Source organism: Anser cygnoides, chromosome 11 (genome assembly GCF_040182565.1).
Source record: "Anser cygnoides isolate HZ-2024a breed goose chromosome 11, Taihu_goose_T2T_genome, whole genome shotgun sequence".
NCBI classification, from domain to species: Eukaryota; Metazoa; Chordata; class Aves; order Anseriformes; family Anatidae; genus Anser; species Anser cygnoides.
Genome location: NC_089883.1, coordinates 2,464,550 through 2,489,694, shown reverse-complemented (window position 1 = coordinate 2,489,694; position 25,145 = coordinate 2,464,550). Strand labels below are relative to the sequence as shown.

Below are 25,145 nucleotides of genomic sequence, written 5' to 3'. Positions count from 1 at the left end.
AGCTTTAACACTGTAACTTTGTCAAACCTGTGATACCTAGACTAAAGCTCAGAGCTACAAATGATAATCTTCAAAATTGTTCATTCATTCACAACAAACTTTTTAAAAGCAAAAAAGATGAAAACAAGGCATTATTATGAAAGTACGAGATTAATCTCACTTGATTTGACTAATCCGAATGTTAGGTATCTGGCCTGCTCTGGTCTGCCAGGCCCCTTTGGAGGAGGAAAGGGTGCAGACATCCTATCCAGAAGGCAATTCATCCTAAAGATGATACCTACCATCTGCAAAAACAAGCCTCCAAATGCCTACTAAGCAGTGTTTCTTTGCAAAGAGTTATAAAACTCATCTTTCTCTAGAGCTATAGTACGTGACTAGTCACATGGCCTTCTGTAGAAGGCAATGCGTAATAACAGTGAGAAGTAAATTCTCTGATACTTGAATTGTATCTATAAAATAACTGATTGGCCCTGTTTGGGTGATAAAATGCCTCCCTGAAATATGCAGAAAAGAGAAAATTAGAAGAGGAAAAGGGATGAAGAACATTGCTACATTGGACATTTTTACTAAGTTTGAGAAATGGTAGGTGTTGTAACTTTAATGGTTTTGATTTGCCTTATCCATTTCAACACACACAAGTTAATACAATTTCAAATTAATCAGGCAGCACTCTTTTAAAGTGATATTTACAGCTTTTACATTTAAATGAAGGCAAAAAACTATAATTTATGCTATAATAATGCCATATACAGTATCATTGTTTTAATTCTTTAATAGAATTAAGCTAGCTGTGGCAAGTAGATAAAAACCCTTTGAATAGTGAAACATTGCCATAGTTTGTCTTGTCAAGGCTTCTGCTTCTAAGAATATTTATGATTTTACTGTTCCTTGAGAACCATAAATGACATAGCATGTCAATGAGAGAGTTTCAATCTCAGTCTGGATAATGCCATCCAGAACTAGAGTATAATTCAGTCTCCTCCATCCCCAGATAACCCCAGCCTTTCTCCCTATGCTGCTAACAAAGGGTGTAATACTAGACTTTCTCCCGAGGAACAAATTCTTTACCTTGTGCTAACCCCCATGACTTCTCCAAGACTGCATGGAATGAAAATGAATGCAGCATTTCATTGTGAATTAAGAAAGCACGAATCAGCCTCCAATGTACAAAGTGCAATGGCAGTTTTCTGGCGTGGCTGCCTGTCAAGTAGGTAGTAGACTATGATGCACGACTCGTTTGACAAACTGAGTGTCAGTGAAGTCACCTACCAGTGTCCTATGCTGCTACCAAAAGCATGTTGGCTGCTAAATGACTTTACATTCTTTTTTCTTTTTCTACCAAGCTTATTTTAGAAAGGTTGTATATCAATCTGGAAAGTGCTGTGAACATGATGTTATCATAATGGTACCATATGCCAGTCGACTACTTACAAATCATCCATGCTTCCCTCACTTGGTAGATTTTAAAAGCATGATAAAAAACTTGATTCTCCTCATGCTTACACTGACTTTATATCAGTATACTTCCACATTTTACACCAGTTAAAAAAAAAAAAATGTACCAAAGCCTCTGCTTTTTAAAAACTCTTAACATGTCTCTGTCAAATGACTGCCTTTGTCAAAACCAGACATGAGTATTAAAGATCCAAGCCCTATGGAAAAGTAGAACATGCTCCACAATCATCTTAACCTAGTACAGAACCTCCAGAAGTAGGTTGCGTCTGTTAAGCTTTGGAGCTTTCGATTTGCTTTCTTGTTCTGGTACCTTAACAAGGCAACTGAGAATTCCATCTTAAAGTTTCTCTGTAGCTTTTTTCTTACTTTGTTCCAGAGAAAGCAGATTTTCACGTGTTCACAACGCTTCATAAACCTTGCAAAAAAAATCATGTACCAAAAGACTTTTGATAACAACAGGTAATTAGCAAGAATCTAAGTCTTAACAAGGAATCCAGGAAAAGCGTTTAAGGAAAAGTTTAGCTCCATACTTGAACTTAAGGGAACCTGTATCCATTTCTACTCATATCTACCAGTTAAATTTAAAAAGAAAAAAAAAAAAAGGTTGTTCACAAATTTCACACTTGATTAACCTTTAGGCTATCATATTCTGGCAGTTCTCGAGTACCTTTTTAACTCTCCAAAATATTTCTCAGTGGCTATCAATGCTCATAGAATGTGTTGGGTTGAAAACCCTAGAAAACGAAGTGCAAAAAGTCACAGCACAGAACTATTTTCACGTAGCTACTGTGTCTTACTCTTCTTCCAGACAAAGCATCTCTCTAGCAGTGAACATGATTTCAGCCTTATGCCCATTCATTCATTAGCCTCTCTAGTCAGGCTGTTACTAAGGGAAATTCTCCGTGCCAGTTCTTACTGCAAAGGAAAAAGTTAGGCCTACCAGTTCTGGTCTTGTTTGCAATTGGGTTCAAGTTAGATGTGCTCTTCTCTCCTGCTGCATTTCTGCAAGCAGGCTAAGTGGTGACCTTCATCTTGTACCTCTCTTCCTCTCTTAGAAAGAAGCTTTCATACAAATTTCAGTACTTTCCCTTTAGAGCAGCAACAGACAGGAGAAACTGCCTGGAGGGCTTAGAACTACCGCGCATCCACAAGTGTTTGTAAACACACGTATCTTAGAGAATTCTGGATTAGTCTTTGGATATCCTGACTACACACCTTAGACTCTCTGGGCTGTAGCCCACTGTTTTGCAGCTACCCATTCTGATCTTCACAAGGGCATGGAACACTGGCTCTTCATGAATCTGGTATATGATCATTAATTCCTAAAATAAGGATCCCATTTTGTAAACTCAAACAAAATTCCTTCCCTCTATAAGCATAAACCAATTGTACATCACTCACAGGAATCACATAGAAGTATCATATGGCAGGATTCATCTGGCAGTCTTTAAAACTGATTCTGTTTGGGATTTGTCTCCTTTGAGAGTAGCTCTTAATTTTCTACAAGCTTTTTCATATATCTCTCCTTAACACACAGGACTTCCTCACTGAGGTTCCAATCAGGTTTGTGCAAAGAAAAGTACCAATTGCTACTGCGGTACGGTCAGCCTGCACAGTACAGAACAATGAGGGTGAATGTTTTTCATCTTTCCCATTAACATCTGAACAACCCTTTCTTAGGGGTAACCCATTTATTCACAACAGTAATTTTAACTATTTCCTTAGTCCCAGGTTTTACATACATTTACATACATTTTACATACATTTTTAGTAGCCAGGGAAGGATTTAGCTGCCAGAACATGGATACCAAGTGCTCTTTGAGATGCCCTAGGAAAACCAAGATACCTGCACAGGGCATCAGATGTGACATAAAACTCACAGGACAACTGAATGCTGATGAAGCAACAACCAGAGACCAGACAGGTTACCACAGAGAACCAAAGATGACCGAGACCTGAATCCTACCTGGAACTACAATGAGGTCCAAAGTCCATCACCATCAATGGAGAAATTCCCAGTGACTTTAGCTTTGAACTGCAGCCAGACTCTGATTCTTGCAGTGTTATAGCTTCCTTTGCACGGATATGCAAGGGAGAAAGGGGCTGTGTAAATAAACCCATGCCTCTCAGCACTCCTCTGCAAGATGCAACCAGAGTTGACATATTTGCATGGAATGACAATTATAGGGAGGTGTGTAAATAGGTAATTCAAACCCACGGTGGTACAGATGGATAGTTTGTGGGAATCCACCACAGATGCTATGCACCTGAAAGTACCTGAAAGCCAACAGCAAGCATACAGGTTGGAACTCTTAAAGCGTAAAAACAGTGCGGGCACCACAATTCCCCATTCCCCCATGCCTCCAGCCCCCATGTTTCTAAATAAATAAATAAATAAATAAATGAGCTTATAGCTTTTACATAAAGTACCTGTGAACTGTATAAAGTCTCCATTTAAATTTCTGCCCCAGAGATTTGCACAGCAGTGCCACCAGAAGTAGTAATTACATCGAAGCTTTTTAGTATGCAGCAGTATGCAGCACTTCTCTTTTTAAGCTGAACAGCCATAGTAGTACCATAAATATTATATTTAAATAGTAGCCCAAACCACATGGTTTTGAAAACAATAACGAAACACATGCTTCGTAGGAACACAGAATTGGAAATGATTTCACAGACGAGGATAAAAGGTTTGCAAGAATTGTGGCCACACTATGGAGAAATAGTTGTACTTCAAGGTACATTCCCAGTTCCAAGATAATTAACTGTATTCAGAGATTTATAGTTTTGCTGTATGCATTTGCTTAAATACTAAGTCTGTCTAACATTTAAAGCATGATGAATTATTCCAAGTAAAAATGGCTGAATGCCCCATTCATAGTAAATACACTCACAGACACTCAACTTAGTGGAAGACAGCACTGACTTCTATTTGATATTTTGACTATTAACGTATATTTAATTGAAAAAGCAAGATATCAGATTAGTCCTTTTTCAATAGCTAAAGTATAGGGACAACAGAATTCATCATAATATTTTATATTTTACCTCAGACATCTTTTCTGATAGTTTGACTAAAATTATGTAATTTTACAAAGTAGATGACTGGCTGATTAGAAAGACAACACTGAAATCCCCACATGACTGCTTTCACTGCTTCATATGTCGAAACACTTTTGCCATACAACTTTTACAATTCCACATTAGATTTATTTGGCTATTAACAAGAAGCAGAAAAAAAATAAATTCAACAGTTTGAACATTGAAGAGGTCTCCAGAGGTTGTTACCAATAAATAAGAACTCATGCACTTGCACTGAAACTAATTTTGCTAACGTACATCACTACCCTTAAACACACGTGCTTATTAATATTTACTATCCTAACGCAAAACCAGTTCAGGTGCCTCACGCAAACTTTAACAGACTCCTCACCAGGTCCAATGAACACAAACTTACTCTTAGGCTTTTGCAAGACCAGATGCTCAGTCTCTAAATGATCACATCAAATCAAATCCTATGATGAAACTGATTAGCTGATTTATTTGTCTTTATTTAGTACTACTATCAGCACAGCAAGAACCCATCCATCAGACTTTACTCCGAGAAGGAAAACTTGTGGAATTTAATAACAAAGTGGACATGTAAGAAAGTCCAAACAGAGAGGGACAGACAAGCTTTGGATGCACTCTAAGGGAACTCTGACAGTATAGGAAGGATTTATTCTTAGACTTGGGTATCCCAGCAGAAACCTCTCCAGAACCAATTAGCCCCATAATGTGAAATTTTCTATTCACGTAACTGAGATCTCCGTTACTGAAATACAGGACTGGGCATTACAGGGGGTTCTCTCCTGCTTGCTTGGATATGGAAGGTAGACAGGCTGCTACATTCCAGGTAATTCATAATTCATACGTTACATATTTATGTTCTAAACCAGGCGGTCACCAAGATATGAACTGGAGGCTTCCTTTTAGTTAACTCCAGACTTCTTCCTGCTAGAGGGTTAGCTCGAGACTTTGCAGTATTTAGCGGTCACAGGGTTTATTTAAATCTCCAGCCCCTGTGACACTTCAAGAGATTGGCTGCCCTGCTTTCACGAAACATTGATTCTCTGCCCACCTCGCAGGGCCACGCAGATGCCCAGTGCTTGCAGACGGATGTTAATAACCGCAAGCATCAGAACTCCGGGCTGTCACCTGAGAATCTCAGCAGAGCACTGAAGGATGCTGGTGCCCCGACATTCCCAAACTTCTCCCTCCTTGTTAGCAACCATCTGGCAGAGTGGCCAGAGCTCTTCCCAGGCAAACGAAGGGAATGTTTGGCAGAAGTGAGCAGCACCAGCAAGAGTATGGTTACACCAGCTCCCAGCCTCAGGAACGGAGGTGTCACTCACAGGCAGCATCCTACAACTTCTCCCTTGTGCCTCTCCCTACTCCCAAGACTCACTCCATCGCGAGCACTGTCGAGTACATGCAAGGGAAGCAAGGCGACCCCAAGCAGCGAGGCAGCAGCAGCCCGAGTCCTCTCGCCCGCGCAGAGCAGCAGTCCGAGGGCAGGGACAAACGGGGACAAATGTGTCTCCCGCAATCAGAAGAAAGTTCGTGCCGACACGACACCCCAGTAAACCATGCGATGTGTGTGTGTGTGGGGGGGAGCTTCTGAGAGAAGCGCTGACAGGGGAGAGTCCTAATACAGCCGTAAGGTTTCCCCTACGCACATCTCTCGTAGATCATCACTTCCAAAATCATCAAGGAGAGCCCAGCGAAGGCTCGGGGAAAGGGACAGAAACGGGGGCGGCTGGCGAGAGGTCGCTCCCCCGGCCCCAACTCGTGCCGGGTGCCCGGGCAGCAGCAGGAGGAGCCGGGGAGGGGGCTCCAACCGTGCAGCCAGGGGGTGCCGAGCAAGCTCCTTGCCCCGCGGCGGCCGCGCCGGGAACGAGCGGGGCTCGGGGGCCGCAGGCAGCGGGGCTCCGGGCCGGCTTTCCCCGCAGCGCCCGTCCCGACTCGCACCTACCTCGGTACCTCGGCGGGACCGGGGCCGGCTCCCGGGGCTGCGGCGGCGGCTGCGCGGCGCTGGGGAGGCGGCGAGCGGCGGCGGGGCCGAGCCGGGGCTGCTGGCATGGGGAGCGCGGCGGTGCTGCGGGGGGCTCCGGGCGCCTCTTTGGCTCTGTTCGGAAAGTTACCGCGGCCGCACGACCCACCTTAAACCCGCCTCCCCGCAGGACCCGGGGGAGGGAAGGAGGAGCGGGGAGGAGACGGGGGTGGGGGCTCGGAGCCGGTCCGGCCCCAGCGCAGCACCGAGGCGCGGCGGCAGCTCCGGGATGCTGGGGCCGGCTCCGAGCGCCGAAACTTTCCCGTTTCCCGTGGCGCTGCCGCTGGTTTGGGGCTTATTCGCTCGTTCGTGGTTGGGTCGGCAGCTGGTTGTTTATTTAACCATTTATTGTTGGGGGGGGGGGGGGGGGGGGGGGGGAAGGCAGCGTGATCTAGTGCCGGAGCCTTCTGTTCTGTGATTTTATTTATTTATTTTTCCTTGTCCTGTTCAATGAAAACACTGTAAATAGACTCAAAGGACAAAGAATCAGACTGACGCTCTGGCATCCCAAGGTTGCACGCGAGCTGTGCATGTGGAAATGAGGAAGCAAACTCTCTAGCTGAGGCTGGAACACTTGGCAGCTCAGCAGAGGGTAGGTGAGAAAAAACCAAGGGTCCCTGCCTCCTGCAGCTGAAAGAACGGGATGTCGAGAGCAGAAACCTATCAAACTCCTCGGATGTGCTCAGTGGGAGATCATGCAAACTTCTGGACCCGTTTCAAGGTGCCTCGGTTTGCAACTCCACGCATGCATCCATTTGCAGGGGCATGCAGCTGTAAGCAAACACAGAGACGCTGGCTAGCGCTGATGCCAGGCAAGACCGAGAGATGCTAACAGAGAAAAGCACGATGGAAAATCTACCTCTTCTCTAGCATCCTCTACCGTCCAGAGGATCTGCCCTTGTACTGTCAGATCGACTGCACCACTGCTGCTTTTTGGGGTTGCTCAGTGACACTGGATGCCCGAAGAGATATCAGGCAGGGAACAAATCGCATCCTATGGCTGCAATTTCCTTCCTGAAAGATGTACCAGAAGTTATAAACGTACACTAAAAATCTTTAGATCAAAATACTTGTGCCAGGTGATTTTAACAGCTGCATTAACTTAGCTCCTAGCCAGCAATCTTATGCTAATCTTGTACAGACTCTTCAGGATGAAATGCTCTATTGGTGTTATCTACTATTACTGATAATATTCTAATTAGAACAATAACATTGGCCACTATCAGGCTTTTTTAAATCATCTCAGCTTGGAAGAAACGTAAGACCAAGACCAATTTGATAATACAGCAAAATGGCTAATGGAACATTATGTCATTGTAGCCACACGATGGATCTCCACATCATACTATATTTTATGTACATGTGAGGCTGCCAAAATCCTTTGTCCTGCGCTGTGCATTTCTTGGTAACACGCCAGTACATGACCGCAGGTGATGGCAGAGTTTCAAATGGGATAGTTTGGTCCAGAAACGATGCACTGTTTCCACAAGGGACTCACTGCAACCTCCCAGCCTGCTGAAAAATTTCTCCACTCCTCCCACTGCCTCTGTGCCTCCAGGTCCCTAACCTTCCCCTTGCTGCCCTGTCCTGGTTTGCAGTGCTCCTAAATCTTGCACCAGCCACCTAAACTGGGAGAAAAAGACAGTGAAGAACACGTGTGCTGGAAATGACTGCTGGCTTACCCACTTCTTTTCTGCAAACCCAGCTCCCTGCTTTTTCACTAGCTCCACAAGGCTATTTTTCTTTATTAGCTATGGTTAAGGCAACCTGACCAGGAGCTGCGGCACTACTGGTGCCTGAGGTCAATTCATTCCCATCTTTCCCTACTTGTTCTTAATTACTATATTTTTTTTTTTTTTACAAACATCCTAATAATGAATTTCAATAATGAATTAGCAATCGTGTTTATTATATTATTTTCAAAAATTAAAAAAAATAAATAGATCAGATTTGAACTGGATTTATTGAATAAAGGTAATTAGTTTTGTTGTTTGTATATGAATATTAAAAGCACCAGTTGCTCCATACTGATGGCATTGTTTGTGACTCAGCACTGTCACCAGTTTCCAGCTGGGGAAACTATTTAGCTTCCCTGATCTTTTTAAAAAGTAAGATGCTGTCTGAAATGCATGCAGACAGAACCAGTCTACATAAAATAATTCAGGCCAGCTTGTTGCTATAATTTTGTTTCTGAATGTGTTTTTTTTTTTTGTCTTTCAAAGTTCTCTTTAAAACTTTCAAGAGAAGTGTCCTGTCAAACTACAAGTGCCCTGAATGTCAAAAAAGATATTACACTGTTGCATGAATGTTTACAGATGTTTGAGACAAAGCACTCATTCCTGCTCTTCCTTCTCATGTAAAATCCCACACAGTTCAGCAGTTTCATTTGGAAACAAAAGTATAGTCCTTGTATTCTCTGAAATAGGGTTGTCTATTTGAAGGGTAGTAGACCACAGTAAATTTCAATGCAACTGGCAATGTATGTGTTTTACATCTGAGGTTGACTACTACAATACTAATTTATTTTCAGTCTCTATTTAAATGCAACTGCCCTCTAAACAGAGGGTGAGTAAAAAAAAATAAAAAAAAACAGCATGAGATTGCATTACATTGATTCTAATTCAGTCTTTCTATTTTAAAAATGCACCGTTTACAAATAAGAAAGTATTTTGGCCTTTTTCTTCTTACTGACGACTCAGTGAGTCTAGCTCAGAGTTATAGTTATAATATCAAGCTGAGTCTTCAAGCTTAGCGAGATTCTTCCATAATTTAGAATGAGTTTTGAAATTCTGAAGGACAAAATAACCCTCAGTTATTGGTACACAACCTCAGTTTGGTGAAATCGTATCTGTGGTTATTCCCATGCAACTCGAGCAGCCACATTAAGCTGAGAAAAGATTTTGGAGGGGAAAAAAGAAAAAGCAGGAGTGTATTACAGGAGTGACTCTGCAACAGAAAACTGCTTAATAATTCTGCTGATAAAGTGTGAGCCAGAAAAGAATTCATTTTTCTCTCCCAGAGCACAGCTGGGGTGACAGGACTTCAAAGAAGTGCAGCACTTTCACAAAGGTAAGCAGGTATGTCCTTCAGTACAGACAGACAATGGAAGTTTGAAAACAATGAAGTCACTGGGAGCTTTGCCATTGACTTTTGGGGGAAGCAGAAATTTACCCTGGGAGATCTGCTGAGTAAGAAATTGCCACATGTACACACTTTCTCTTCAAAGCCAAATCACCTTCAAGAGCACTTTTTACTGCTTCTATTTGCTTGCTTCTGCATGTCCAATTCAAAACTAGTTCCTATCCACTTTTACATTTTCCATATGTTCTTTTTTCTTAAATGGGGAATTTGGCCTCAGAAAATTACACTACACAGAATCAGGTGACTGTAAATTCATCAGTTTTCAATACTCTAAAGTTATTGCACATTTAATTTTAAAGCTCAGGAAATTAAATATGCATAATTTGTGTCTGGAAGTATAATTTACTATTGAAAATAATGCTTGAAAGAGAAAAACAAAGCTTTTCAGACATAACATGACTTTTAAGTTTTTTATAAAGCCATTCAGGGTTTTAGTTTATGAATCATTCTGTTCCCTGCAATAATATGCTGTCTGTGCAATCAGTGATGATAAATGGTACATAATTGTAAACTTGATATTGGTTTTCAATACTGAATTCATCATTCTGTCCTCTTAACACATATTAAATACTTTAAAGAATTTATATATTTGTTTGATTTATCTGTGATTTTTTTTCCAATATGTAAAATTTATTAGTTTTCTGGTTTTTGAGAATCTAAGTGTAGACAACATCATTAATAATACTGAATAATAGTGTTGGCCTTATTTATGCATGACTCCCTTCTACAAATACAAAGTGTCCAAATCAAATACAAACATATTAGTTGTAGGCAGTATAGAAAATACATTCCTAACTAGAAACAATTCTGCGTATGTTTTGTTTGACTTCCTTGATCTATCCAATAATAATTGCAAGAATTTATTCTCATTTGGAAAGGTAACGCCTGCATTCTTAGGACTCACATTTCACTTTCTTCAGTGACAGAATTGTTGACTAAGCTACCAAATTTGGAGAAATACAATACCTCAGTCCAAAGGGTGAAAAGCCTACATATACCTCACAGAGACAAAATTAATTTACCTTTGTTAATAATGTGGACCCATTCTCACAGATATGAAGGTGCATTCAAATTGCTCCAGTATTCTTAAAAAACAGGTAATGAAAAAAAAAATCAGAAAACATTAATCCTGGGTAACACTAACAGAAGTATACAGAACAGTTCCAGCGGCTACTCGTCTACTTCGAATAGATTCTAAGCACAAAGGACCTGATTCAATCATGTCAATTGTTTTTTCCATGAACAAAGACAACTTTGGAGTCTTTTCCCCCATATACAACATAAAAGACACTGAAAATGAGTTAAAAACTGGCTAATGATTAGAGATTTTGAGTAAATCTTATCCTATATGAGGTCAAATTCTGCTCTTAATCATGTGTATGACCATCATTCTCAATCACTGCTATTTTTCTTAATCAAGGCATCTGCACTAGACCAGGACATGAAATTATTCTTTGTTTAGTACGGTATAAGTATAAAAATAAAAAAAACGATTTGGTAAAGCTGAAGAAAATAATCATGCAATTATGCAAATGGAAGAAATAGCATTCATTCAACTGAACTATAGCTGATTACTTCAGGGAGAAATTTGATCTACTAACAAAAATAGCAAAGAAAGTCACAGCTATTACTCTTTTTATTATAAATGAAAACGGATAAAAGGCCCATCTTTCACAAAATATTCAAGTGGAATTCCCTGCTGCAGGATTGCTGTGACAAACATTTTTGTCATATGCAAAGATCAACTGTTCTGATGAATTAGGAGAGCTTAAGCAGTTAAAATCGCTATGGTATGTTACGGTCCCCAAACTTCATAGCATAAATGGCAAGCTATCAGGAACACAGAAAGTTTTGATATGTAATTCTATATGAAATGTATCACGATCCCCAAGCACAGGCTGGCAACAAGGATGACATTCTGCTTTCATTTGAAGCACGTGATATTGGTAAGTATTAGAGAAGGATATCCAAATAGGTTGACAATCACTCTAGAACATCTACATTTTTATTAATACTTATGAGACTTGTGCATATGTACTGAGAAGTGGAGATTGTTCACAACAAAAAAATAAATATGAGAAGCAGATTATGAGAAGCAGCATATATAATGCAGAGTTAGTAGCAAACCCACATAAATCAGCCGCAACTACTGTCTTTCTAGTGAAAAATCCTATGCAGATAGCTTCAAAGACTAGATGTTTTTTCTATCAAGAAAACACAGACTGCAACTCCAGCAAAAATCCCATTGCTTCCAACCACATCCTCACATGCTGTTTTTAAAAATTAAAGGACAATTTACCTGTAAGGGTCCTGAATGTCTGCAGGACATTGCCCTTAGTACTGGATGAGGTAGAATCAAGGGTATGGGAGGAATCCCAACTTCACACCACCAAGCAGTCATCAAACATTTAGCAAACAGTATCAGCAGTATTTATAATTGAATAAAAAGCTGTACAGACTATTACCAAACTCTTCAGTTTGTCCGATCATCCAGAGAGCCACGCCTTAAAGATGATGCACTTGCCTTTCCTTAAACCAGAAACCACAGTGGCAGACCCAAATTGGATATCTGCTGGCACTGATGTAAAGCAGTAGCAGTGCAAGAGATCTTCAGTGAAGAGCAAGTGATATTAAGTACCAGAATTTCTCCTTCACTGAAACCCAAAGGCTGGAACAGCCATGAGCAAACCCAGAGCAAAAAAGGGGAATAGAATCAGCAGCTAAAAGAAGGCTGATTCAATTTGTCTGCTTACACCAACAGAGTTCCCTAAAATTCTGCTCCTTCACAGGGAAAGTCAAGAGACTGCTCTCCTTTAGCAAATTCCCCTCTGAAGAGAGCTGACTGGAATTCCAAACGCAAGCAAAAGTAAAACAGAAAATAAAGGTAAAATAAGGACCAAAGCAGATAGAAATTCAGGTGACTGGCATTCTGAAATGAGTCCATGTGTTATATTCATCTGTACCTTATTTACCTCTAAATATGCTGGGGCAAATTTATCATAAATGTTAGCCAGTTTTCTTCAAACGGCCGTCTCCAGATAGCCATAATATTAAGGAGAGATCTTAAATCTGTATTAAATGCACTGTTACGTAATCAGCACTTTTTGGACACGCTAAGGAAATCAAATTGCTATGATTCTTCTGAAAGAAAGTTTAAGTTCACTTGTCTCGTATTCAGTCAGGAGTAGGTTTTATTATAGAAAAATTAGACAAGATGAAAGAAGCTGTGAATTTATCTTCACGATAGACTTCTACGCTGAAGTTTTAGGAAGTGGTTGAATGTGAACACTGAATATAAACTCTCTCTTAACTGTACCCCATTTTATATGAGCATATTTATTTTTAATCATTATAATTTATTTGCAGAAAGGTAATATCCAGAGTTTTTAATCAAAACCAGAACTTCATATGATTCCTGTGTATTCAGTAACGTACAATCTCAAAATAATAATAATGCAAGCAAGAGTAAAGGCAAAATTAAAGAAAAGTAACTGCTGACAGCTGCAATGACAAATCAGGGAATAAAGAAAACCTGGGAGTCCTGATTCCTAGCCCAAAACTCTGCCAACTGGAATTGTGTATCTCAGTGCTGTGGTCTACTATCTCTATCTTCAAAGAGCTCAGCATGGGCCTTTTGGAAAGGAGGTATCCGAATTTTTATCTGCTCTGGCACTTTTTGTTCATGCTTTTATTCATTATTGCAGAGATGAGCAGCCTACAGAGCTAGTCCATTCTGCACAGAACCTTATCCTGTTAGAGTGAAAATCATCTTCAGACTGATTGTAATGAGTATCAGAGTGGACCACGGGTTATTTTATGTCTCATTTTCCTACCTGTAAAAATGGAAATACCATTCTATATGCTGATTAACATTAATCTCTGTACAGAACCTGGGTCTGTACTGCATATGCTACAGATATGAGAATTGCAGTGGACATTTTCAAATTTTGGAATTTCAGGGAATTATGTTCACTAACATCTTAGCTCTAGAAAGAAAATGACCAAATCCCCAAATTCTCACAAGTTCTATTTCAGTTTTCAATGAAAATTGAAGAAAACTTGGCTGAAAATATTTCTTTACATTTTCACCCAGCTCAACATACGTTGATAGAATTTAAAAGTCAGGATCTGCCAGAAGTTTATTCACAAAACGACAGCATGCCGCAACGCATTTATTTCTCTGTTTTGTCACTTTACAAGGGAAAAATATATTTCTAAGATATTTTTGGTAACATATGACTAAGTAGCAAAATTAAAACTAGGAAATTAATAACTACATGGCATTTCAATCCCATCAACTCTAATCAACATAAATCCATTCTAATTAAAAGCTGCAAATCCTAAGGATACCAAACAGATAGCCCTCTTTTATATGGAGATAACAACAGTAGTCACAAAACATGCAAACGGAGAATATGGAAATCTCTGAAAGAGACAAAGATGAAGCCGTACTAAAAGAATTCTTAAAAAAAAAACCACCACCAACAACAAATCACTATCCCTCCAGTAGTCTCTAATCGGCCAAAACAAACGTAATTTTTGTCCTTTGAAACTTAAAAAGCCCTTAGAGCTAAATGAAGGATCTGAAGGAAGCATATAACTTCACAGGCTGAAAGAGGTTACTAAGTTTATCACAACCATCAAATCAGAAATAGTACAGTGATGCAAAGCATGTTCTGATCAGCATGATGAATAACACACATCAGTTTGAATGAGAATAATAGAAATTATGTAATTGCACCAGAAGCTTTGTTTCAAAGTCAATACATTTTAAATCTCGACTCTGTCTTTAGGACTTGATCAAAAGTCTGTGAACATTAACAAGAATCTTTGCACTGCCTGCCTTGGGCCTTGCATATGCCCTTTATATGGAAGTAGAAAGCTACCGTCCACTGGCAATTCTGCTACGCATGTCTTAAATCAATTCAAGAAGCTCCTCATCTCTCCTATGTTCTATTTAATCTTGCAGTTACAATCGGTATCAGCCTATAAGTATATAACTATGGATGCCAAACTCACCTGGCTCTGGTAAACTTTTAATGCTAGGTTGAGATTGATAGTGCCCCTAATCTACTAAAGCACTGTCAGGTAAAGAGAGGGATCAGAACTGAGGTGGGATGTATATTATTGGTACTTATCTACAGCAGCTAATACTGATACTTCGGAGTTTAAGGGAAGAACTCTTCTTCATCCAGCTCTAAATTAGCTCTTTAAAAAAGGGTCTCTTTTGTCTATTGGCAGTTTTTATCCACAACCAGCAGAGATTAAACAAATGCATTTGCTTGGCAGGCGGTGGTTGTTACCCTGCCAATTAGCTCAACAGGAAGCAAACAACCTGCTGACCTTCCCGGGCAAGCAGTCGCTCTGAGGCAAGCAAATGAGATTGTAGTAAGGGCCACAGTTCAGACAGTTGTTATTATCATACATCATCACAAACTTATTTTACCATTGCCCTGGAATTATGGCAAGAGTACAGAAGTAAAAGGCTGGAGGGAAACAAAGACATCACAATGCTGTAATCTATGAAATCATAGCAAGCGTTGTCTTCATTAGGCTTCTAACAGCCACTGATACCACAGGGGCCTGGTGGTCTGTAGAGAAGTCCTGAGAGCTGACACCTAGACTGCTCCTAGCAAACTTATAACTTGTTCTCACAAATTTCCAGTGAATGAGATTTCACAATCTCTGTATGCAGAATTCAATACAACATTGTTGTTCAAAAATATTTAATATTAGTTGTAGCTTCCTTTCCAAAACACCCAATTGTGCCTTTTTTTCTTTTCAATGAAACAAATACAGAAGCAGAAAGAAAAATGAAACATCACGTACAGAAATGCTTATACATACGCATGCTCGCTTATATTTAGAAAAGCAAGAAAATAAAAATGGATCATTCTTCTTCGTCCTAGCCTATTGTGATGCTCACTGGTACTAGTTTAGCAAAATAACTACTCCCTCTGTTTTCAATGTGAAATAATAGTTATGGTTATCCTTTGCTTTCATACGGCATGCTCTGGAAGTAGTGCCTGGAGCACCAAGAGGACTTTGGTGAATAACAAGGAAGGCAGTTTTAGTAAGGTTCCTCAGCTATGAGCATACACACTCCTCAGGTGAAACTTTCATCTGAGTCTCCCCTGCATGTCATAACATCAGATCAAATGAACAGAAGAAGCTGAAAAGTAGACTGAGATAAAAATATGATGGGACACAGAAAGATGCTTTAATAGCTAAAAAGCTACAGTCTCTTTCAGAAAAGATTTTTCCACTTTGTATTACTATTGTCTGAAATCAGGCCTGAAGAGAAGAAGCTAACTTGATAAAATATAGGCAAAAAAAAAAAAATCATAAACGAAAATAATGGAAATGCTGTTATGGTCTTTTGTGAGTATAAATAGTTTTGGAAATGAAACTGTCAAGCCCAGCATCTGAAATGCTGCAGAAATAAAGTCATTTTAATGGTCAGCCTACTGCAACCACATAAACATTTTCTAGTTCTTTTCACAGCCTTGCATCTTTTTTTTCTTTTTTTTTTTTTTTTTAAATCTGACGTATGCGGAGACATTAGTTGGAGATTCAAGGGGACAGAATCTAACAGAGAAGCAGAAATAGATCAAGGGAAGATAAGGAACAGAAATCACCAATGGGAGATATTAAATTCCAAAAAGGAAACTGAAGAGACAGAAGGACAGAAAAAAAAGGAAAGGTGGTGAGATAAGCTGGAAAATAACTTGCTGAACTCAATTTTAAGCAAAAAAAATATTAGATCAAAATAATCCAGCATTGTCCCTCCATCTTCTTATATGCTTCTAAAGGTACAGGCTGTCATACCTGAAAGATTATTCATGTCACCTCACTCTAAACACAGAACTGGAACATTTCTGCCACAGAACTAGGTTTGCTCTTTTGCATTCAATTTACATCAGCAGAGAAACTTTCTGTTACCTGCAGAGCTGCACTTGCTGGTCCAACAGGTGGGGACACTCCTCACAGCGGTGCCTTGCACTTCCTCAGCAGCACACACTACGTACTGGAATGAGGAATCAGGACTAGAGAAAGAGGGAAAAATACCTAAAATAAGCATCAAGAGATATGAAAAAATATAAACATTTGGCAGTCTCTCACTAGATTAAATGAGCATCTTGGTATTTGATGGGTGTTCTTGTGTCCCTCATGTCCCCAGAAACTTCCAGATCATATCCACTGCCACATAACATAGCTCCATTTCTAGAGCTAAACAATTTTATTTTTTTTTTCTGAATAGGAAGTGTTGAAATACTCTCTTATTACTGATTTATCTACAATGTCTTAGGAAACCTATGTCAGCCTCTTTACACTAGGAAAGCACACGCTCTGATGATTTTGTTTGGACCATGTGCAGCAGCAGCCACTTTCCTTTCTGACCTGTAAAGGGAGGACATAAAATGTATTTAGCAATCTCTTTACACTGTCAGCACTGAGTGGGCAGTGTTACACTCAAAAGAGCATTCATGTCACCTGTATCTAAGCACTGAATTCTCTTTCTTCTCCACTAGGAAGAAGCTAGGCCAGCCTACCTCCTTAACTTTAGATGCCTACTTTGAGTGTTGAAGTTAAGTGATGTATATAATATAATATAATATCCACAGTGGATTTTCTCCTTGGCAGTTGAGGAGACAGAGGTGACAGACTGCCTGTCTGTATAACCCGTTACTGGTTCGCCCAGAGAACCCCTGTGTGTCCTGGTCCAGACTATTCAACAGCAGAGTAAACTATCAGTCCAAGGCTCGATTGTAAGGAAACTTTTATGTTATTTTGTTTTGGATTTTTTTCTGAAAATTACACCTCCAGCTTATAGTGATAGGTGGAGATGAGTAGAGGCACTTGCTTACTTCCAAAATGTCCACCAAGCACCAACAGATCTCCTAAGCCCAGGCTTAGTGATTTATATCCCATACAACTGGTCCCAGATCCTGAAAAGCCCTAAAGCAGAAAGAGCTATGATAGAGACAAAAGTCACACATAGTTTTTAATTTTTTCCTCTGACAATATTTTTTGTATCTTATTTTTTCTCAACTTTTTCTTAGGGCATTAGACTATTTCTCATTGTAGCAGCAGTTCAGTCTCTCTCAGAAACTTATAAAACATTATGCTACCTGCCTAAGATCTTCATAAACCAGAATGAAGTCCACTATTTACAGCCAAGGGCGATGAACCAAGAGAATGGATCTTTGGCTCAAGTCCTGGCTGACTTGCTCAGTTGGCACATGATCCCTAGAAAACTATTTGACCTTCTTTGCCTCCATTCGAGCAGCTATAAATTTGGCTAAGAAGCAAGACCTTTCTGAAAAGCACTAGCCTTTGACCTCACATTGCACAAGTTAATGCATCTCAAAAACCTCAAGCTGAATGACGCAGCGTATTATTTTTCTGTAATCTACCTCTAGAAACCATGCAGTTGCTCACACAACCCTCCAACATGGCATGATATGGAGTGATAATACACAAACATAACACTATTTAACTATAACACAAAACTTATGGCCCATTAGAGTAAGCAAAGAGTAACACAGTAGGCTCTCATGCTAGGGCTATTGCAACTTGCTTTTATGTTAAAGAGCAACTACTTATATTAGTCTTTACCATTGGGCTTCAGGTCAATTTTCTTATATTTATATAGACCTGTAATGAAAATAATTCCTAATTGCCATCCAGGAACGCAAAAACCAAAACCCCTGAAAATTCTTTTCTTGGTTTCATTTGAAGTCTATCCCTGCATAAAACTCTATGAGGTACCTTAACATAGAATAGCTAGGACTACCTAGTCTTGGAAAGAGAAAGTTCAAGGTGGATTTTATCAGTGTGCATAAACATTTGACAGGAGGGAGGTAAAGAAGACAGAGCAGACTCTTCTCAGTGGTGCTCAGCCACTTAGCAAGCAGGAGCTTGGTGTATGTAGAAAATAAACAGCAATTACTCCTTTTTGCTCTCACAATTGATGATCCAGAGTCTTCCCATCACTAGGCAAGTATTATTTCTACAAAGGCAGTTACAAGAGGGATAACTGGAGTGTCTGAGGCTATGAGCAAGGCCACTGGAAGTAATCTCTCAGCTTTCAGCAAAGGATGACGATCTAAGCTTCTTTGACTCCTTTCCATCACACTGAAACTCAGTAGCCAGCATCACAACAAATACAGCTTTTGGACGGATTTGAAAAAGAAGCATCCACATGGTGAACACACTCTCACACAGCAGCACTCTAACGGAACTATTTTAGCAATTTCGGGAATGAATTTTGCATAATAACTGCAATATGAAGTCATAACAGAACCATCTAACATTTGTGATGAAAGCCTTAAGGACAATGACAAAGGCACCTACTAATAAGACATTCATAAGCAGAGTATGCCCAGTAGAGTTGGGCAAACACTGCAGTCCATTTCCCTTGGATATTCATTTGAATTTTTAAATGGATTTCTTTTGACTGTTCACATCCCTTTTGTGCTCACTTTCCATGAATAGCAAATGAGCTTTAATAAGGGGAATAATCATGAAAAACACATTTTAAGCTTGAACATTTGCCAAATGAAAACCTCAAATGGTTAGCAGTATATATGTCATTTTATGAATTTTACATTAAATTCAAGAAATCCACTGCTGGTCAGTTTTCACACCCTTGCAGTTAGGAAACACAAATAATATCATTACTTACAGAACTAAGCAGTGAAGGTTAAAGTATTGCTATGTACTATGAGGAATATCTGTATTATTTTCTGGCTAAGAATTAGTTCTTGACAATAATTCTGGCAAAAGAATGCATTTTGAAATTTTACATTTTTTTATTTGAAAACAATTTTAAAAAAACAAGCGTAAACTGTTACTTGCCCAGCCCTGCTAGGCAATATGTTTTTCCAGCAGACAGAGTAGTTATGGCTATATAAAACCTTTATTTATACCCTTTTAGTGAGTAAAATACAAAACAGCTAAGAAGCACAGCTGTAAACCAAAAATACAGTATGATCTATTTTCCTTTAGTTTCAATATACATCTCCGAGCTCTCAAGGAAAGCCTTTTGTATCTCATTTGTACAGCGGAGTTCCCCACAGGTCAGCCACAAGCCCACTGGATTTCTCATGATAGGAACCTAAGAGGAAATTAATCACCCAGAAATTTCTCCTTGTGCTTTTGAAAGCAGGGGACAAGAAAAAAAAAAGTCACCCTTACACAACTCTGTTTTCTATTTACTATGGTATATAAATAAATATATCTTAGAGCATTATATTCTGCAGCACTAACCCCAAACTTGAGCCTGATATACTGTAGGGAACAATCCCAATTTGGTAGTGGGTGGAAAAGGTGACCTGTTAGGTCTTTCCATCCCTAACTGTGATTATCCTTTGAACCATACAGGAATTACTGCAGAGGCTGAGGCACAAGAGAGCATCATTTCATTGTAAAGGCTCCAACCAACTCAAATGCATTTTGTTGGCAAAAAGATTGGTCTGGTGGACTCTTCCTTTGATCCATTTAAATTATTTTGGTAATTCCTAATACAACAAATCCAGACATTATGAAAACAGAAAGACTGGAATCCACCAAATTTTTATCATCTACAAATAAATGAAAGCTCCTTAATCAGCTAAAGTTTAACATCCTAATGATGCTAGTACAAAGGCTGTTTTCCTTTAAATATTTGAGATCTCTCATCAGTGAGTATCTGGAATGAACAAAGGTACAGAAAGTAGGTGAAACAAAATAGTACACATCTTTGCAATCCAGTGATAGAATAAACTTTTGAACTGTATCCAAATAAAAAAAGGGTCGTGGGAAGAGAATCAAATGCATACTATAGTAGCTATGAGAGATTCTGATAAATAAATTGCTTTTATGCTTCCAGTAATTGTAAACATCATGTAGTTTCATACTCCTGCCATGCTTAAAGTGATCTGCAAGACAGGTGGGTGTTTTTTTGTGTGTGTAGCTTTTTTTATTGTACTACAGAACAGCATCAGTTTCCAGTGTATTTTGTAGAAGAAATTTGTCTAGTTATGTTATAAGCAACTCAAAGCAGCTTGTTCGCAGAAGCTGAAACGTTGAATTTTAGCCTATTGGACGTGGTAATGGAAGCTAAAGTGTCATTTCAACCGCAAATCAGTTTAATAGTGTCTCCCAGTGGTGGTAACCGGTATTGAAAACTTAAAGGTAGCAAGGTGGTTCGTAACAGAAATCCAGGGAGAAAATCTGAATCCTAACAATGCACGAATACATCATAATTTTCTTTCCACAGAATAAAAAAGAAAATTAGCATGTTCCTTGTAATGTTAAGTAAAATAATTTTAAAGGATAAATGGGATAATCCAGGTAATTATAGTCTTGTCAGTCAAAGAGCAATCCCAGGCAAAATAACAGAAAGTCTAATTAATAAGGGATTCAACAAAAATAATTAAAGGAGGGTGATAAAACTAATGCCAGTTGACATGGGATTACAGAATATAGACCTTGTTAAACTAACTTGATATATCTCTTAAATAAGACTATGGATTTGTTGGTAAAAGCAATATTGTCACTATAATCACAGAATCACAGAATCGTAGGGGTTGGAAGGGACCTCAGGAGATCATCGGGTCCAACTCCCCTGCCAAAGCAGGTTCCCTAGAGCAGGTTGCCCAGGTAGGCGTCCAGATGGGCCTTGAGTATCTCCAGAAAAGGAGACTCAACAACCTCCCTGGGCAGCCCGTTCCAGTGCTCCATCACCCACAGCCACTCTGATCTAAAGTAATAAAATTCCCAGACCTTCAGCTATGACATTTATGCATATTTTATCACTTTTGCTAACAAATGGAGGGAGTTTTTATATGCTTTCCCACAAATGAAGGCAAAGAATTCTACTTTGGAAGTGCAGCCAAATGTAAGAGCTACGGGCAGTGATCTTGATTTTATATGGTCTTTGTTCAGAAAACAGTCAACTTCTCTTATTAGCACTTCTGTGAAGGAGACTGAATCCTTAAAAGACAGTAAGTACTGGCATCTAGAGCACAGCTAGGTGAGAACTGTATTACACATTTTTGCAAGTGCAAGGAGTGGCATACTAATCCTCAGGCCAGATATGGGTACTACTTTTTACAATATCTGGCTTTTACTGAACCAACGATCCAGGAGAAAGAATCTCCAAGAGAAAAGAAAGCATTTATTCAGTTTTGTATAGGAGTTAGAAGCAGATACTGAACTGCCAGTTGCTTCAAAATTGCTTTAAAAATGGAAGAACCAACTTCAAAGGTATACTATAAGACAATCAAATCTTGCATCCACTACCCAGGTGATGGGAGTTCTTGGAGAGAAAAAAAGTCTTTTTCAAAAGAAAATATAAGATTACTATTGATTCCAGAAATGTGTGAATCCTGGACTTTAATACCCTGACTCTCCTTCTTGTCACTTCACCATTTTTTGTCAGCCTGTATCAGACCTCATAGCTTACGTAACCCCACCATTAGGCTGTCTACGACAGAGCTGTGTTTATAGGCACAGTAGCTGACCATAATTTGCTATATGCATTTTTATATATTTCTCTGTCGCCATCTTAAATATAAACACAAATTTGGCTGATGTATCCCCATTTAGCTATGTAGCCTAGCTCATAAGATGGGGAAGGGAGGGAGGGAGTTAGTATCGTATAGTCACAGGTTTTACAAAGCTGAGGAACAAGTCCCTTTGCAAGAAGAAAACCCAGCAGTTGCTTTGCCAGGACAGGAGGAGTGAGGTACATCAAAAATGTTCACCTGTGTGGTGCCAACTGACAAATACTGGTAAGCAAGTGGAATGGCATTACATTTAACAGCCAACAATATATCACACCTGTGTGTGAATACTTGCTCTTGCCTTGTACATGTTCCATTTCCCCATATAGACACCTAATAACCTACACAATAAACTGTTTTACTTCTGTGCTCAAAATTAGTTTCCTAGGTCATATTGTTGTCAGCCATCTGTAAGATGAGTCATGCTTCGAGCTTGGGAAACCTGAGCCAAAAGCTGGTATTCTCCAATGACCCGACACATTTCTTTGCCAAAACACCGAGCAACTTCTTTCAAAAGGTACCACATTGAAATTCTGCACTGCTTCTCCTGACATGTTTTTCCAAGCAGGGAGAGACCTCCTGAGAGGCTCACAGTTCCCAACATAGGCAAGAACAAACATGTAATTGAACTTTAAAGGACTTCTCTCACTCATAAAATAAAAGCTTTTCTAGTATTTACTACTGTTATCCAGGGGAGCACTGTATGAAGTAAGGCATACTCTATGAGAAGAAAGAAATATTTATACTGCTCTCTTTGGATCTGCTCTGCCATGTTTTGTTTCTCAAGCACTTAAAGGAAAACTATGAAAAAAATGTATGTCTCGCTGGTCTGCAGCTGTGCTGCATTCCACCTTCACTCTTTGACATTTATTGAGATCTTCTGATTCTATTATTTTGAACTCTTTAGCAGCTTTTATTTCAAAACAATTAAGGATGCTCCTGTTATCCTGTTAGTTCTGGTTCTCCCTGCGCAAACTTCTTGCCATGTATAAAATCAATTACCAGATCAGCACAGAAGTTTGACTCTGACCTCATTAGGACAAACTCAGATGAAGTGTAAACATCTCTCTTACCTTTAGTGACTCAACCTTAGACTGACTTTTACTTCTAAGAGGTTGCTCTCCAAAAGAAGAAGGAAGGGAGGAGGGAAACAAACTTTAAAAAATTGTCTAACTGGTATATTAGAAATAAGCATGCAGCTCCTCAGCAGTATCAGCAGTGCATGAACTTAGCCCAGAGGTCTTATATTTTTCTCTGTGAAATGGTGAACAAATTAGAGAAGTGATCTCAGTCACTTTCATTTAATTAACCTTACTTCTATTGCAGTCACTGAATGACACAGAGTAGGCACATGGATGTGCGTTCTTCACTGTCACAGCAGGCAGCACCCACTGCATTTCAAATTGAATTCACTATCTTTCCCCAAAATGTTGTCTTTTTCTTCCCCTTTCTGTCACCACTGGCTACCCCATCTTTGTTCCTACTGAAGAAGAGCTCCATCATTTTGGTCTCCATTTCCCCTTTCCTCTCACGTCCTGCTTACATAACGCATCTAAAATCATCTAGACTACCAAAACCAAGTCCGCACTTCAGTCGTCTCTCACTAAGTTATAACACCTCCTCCTCCTCATATGTTTGAGAACTTGGCTTCTACAAATCAGTTTCTTACAGATGGTACTTCCATTTACTGGCACCAATTGGTTACTCAGAAGTATTAGTCATTGGAGATACACATTTTATAAAATATGTGAAAAATAAGCAAGTAGAATAAACAGGAACATACAGTGACATACTGCCTTGGCTCTTTCCCAGTCTTTTTTCCTCGTAAGGACAAACAGTTTGCACCATGTATTCCGTTCAAATAAGGTTACGATGTAGGCATTTCTGAAAACGTATTAATGCTTCTTTATTGTCAAAATCATCCCCAAAATGCCATACTATCTGCATCACAGCCTTATTTAAGGAGCACTGACTGGGACCCTGAAACACTGTGTTACACTCATGACCCTCCCCTGCTTTTGTTTCATCTTGAGCAAGAATTAATCTTTCATTGCCATCATCTTCCCTCTGTAAACGTGAGGAACAACATCGGTGCCTACTGTAAATCATTTGACATTAGGGCTTGCCTGCACCCCTCGCTCACCCCAGCCACCTTCCCCAGCTCACAGACCTGGGGCTGCTCCTGGGAGATGCCACGAACGGCCATGGAGGTTCACACACGTGCATTTATGCAGGACTACAGTTTAGCGTAGCAAGATAACCTCTTCTTGTTCTTCTCTGGAGCCTTTCCAGTCTCCCAGTGCCTCCAGACCCCTCTCCCTCAGAATTTCCCCTCAGCTTGCTCCAGCCTGCCCCTCACAGACTCCCTTAGCTCCTTACTACCTGTCCCTCACAAACTCCCTCAGCTCGCTCCTGCCTGTCCCTCAAAACTTCCCTGGGCTTAAGCCCCAGTTCCTTCAACTCACTCCTACCTATTCCTCAGAAATTCCCCTCAGCTTTTTCACATCTCTCCCTCAGAACTTCCCCTCAGCTCACTCCCGCCTACCCCTCAGAATCTCCCCTCAACTCCTTACTGCCTGTCCCTCAGAAACTCCCCCAGCTCCTCACTACCTGCCCCTCACAAACTCCCTCAGCTCGCTCCTGCCTGCCCCTCAAAACTTCCCTGGGCTTAAGCCCCAGCTCCTTCAACTCACTCCTACCTATTCCTCAGAAATTCCCCTCAGTTTTTTCACACCTCTCCCTCAGAACTTCCCCTCAGCTCACTCCCGCCTACCCCTCAGAATCTCCCCTCAACTCCTTACTGCCTGTCCCTCCGAAACTCCCCTCAGCTGCAGCCCGATCCCCTCAGCCCTCTCCCGCCTGCCTCTCAGACATTTCTCTCATCCCAGACCCTCCGCCACCACACC

General features: G+C 40.0%; 1 protein-coding gene across 9 annotated transcripts in view; it reads right to left on the bottom strand.

Moving 5' to 3' along the window:
• The window catches only part of MEGF11 (multiple EGF like domains 11), a 283,963-nt gene extending 258,819 nt beyond the window's left edge, over nucleotides 1-25,144 (bottom strand). For 2 of the 9 annotated variants that reach the window (XM_013193191.3, XM_013193192.3), the window contains exons 1-2: nucleotides 24,410-25,139; nucleotides 16,631-16,734 (exon numbers count right to left, since the gene is read on the bottom strand). The gene's annotated coding sequence lies outside the window, so the exon portion shown is untranslated. Of the gene's footprint in view, nucleotides 1-6,469; nucleotides 6,837-16,630; nucleotides 16,735-24,409 lie in introns of those variants that run through there. The other 7 variants (XM_067003530.1, XM_067003531.1, XM_048076269.2 and 4 more) reach the window with 6 other exon arrangements.
• Nucleotide 25,145: the final 1 nt, after the last annotated feature.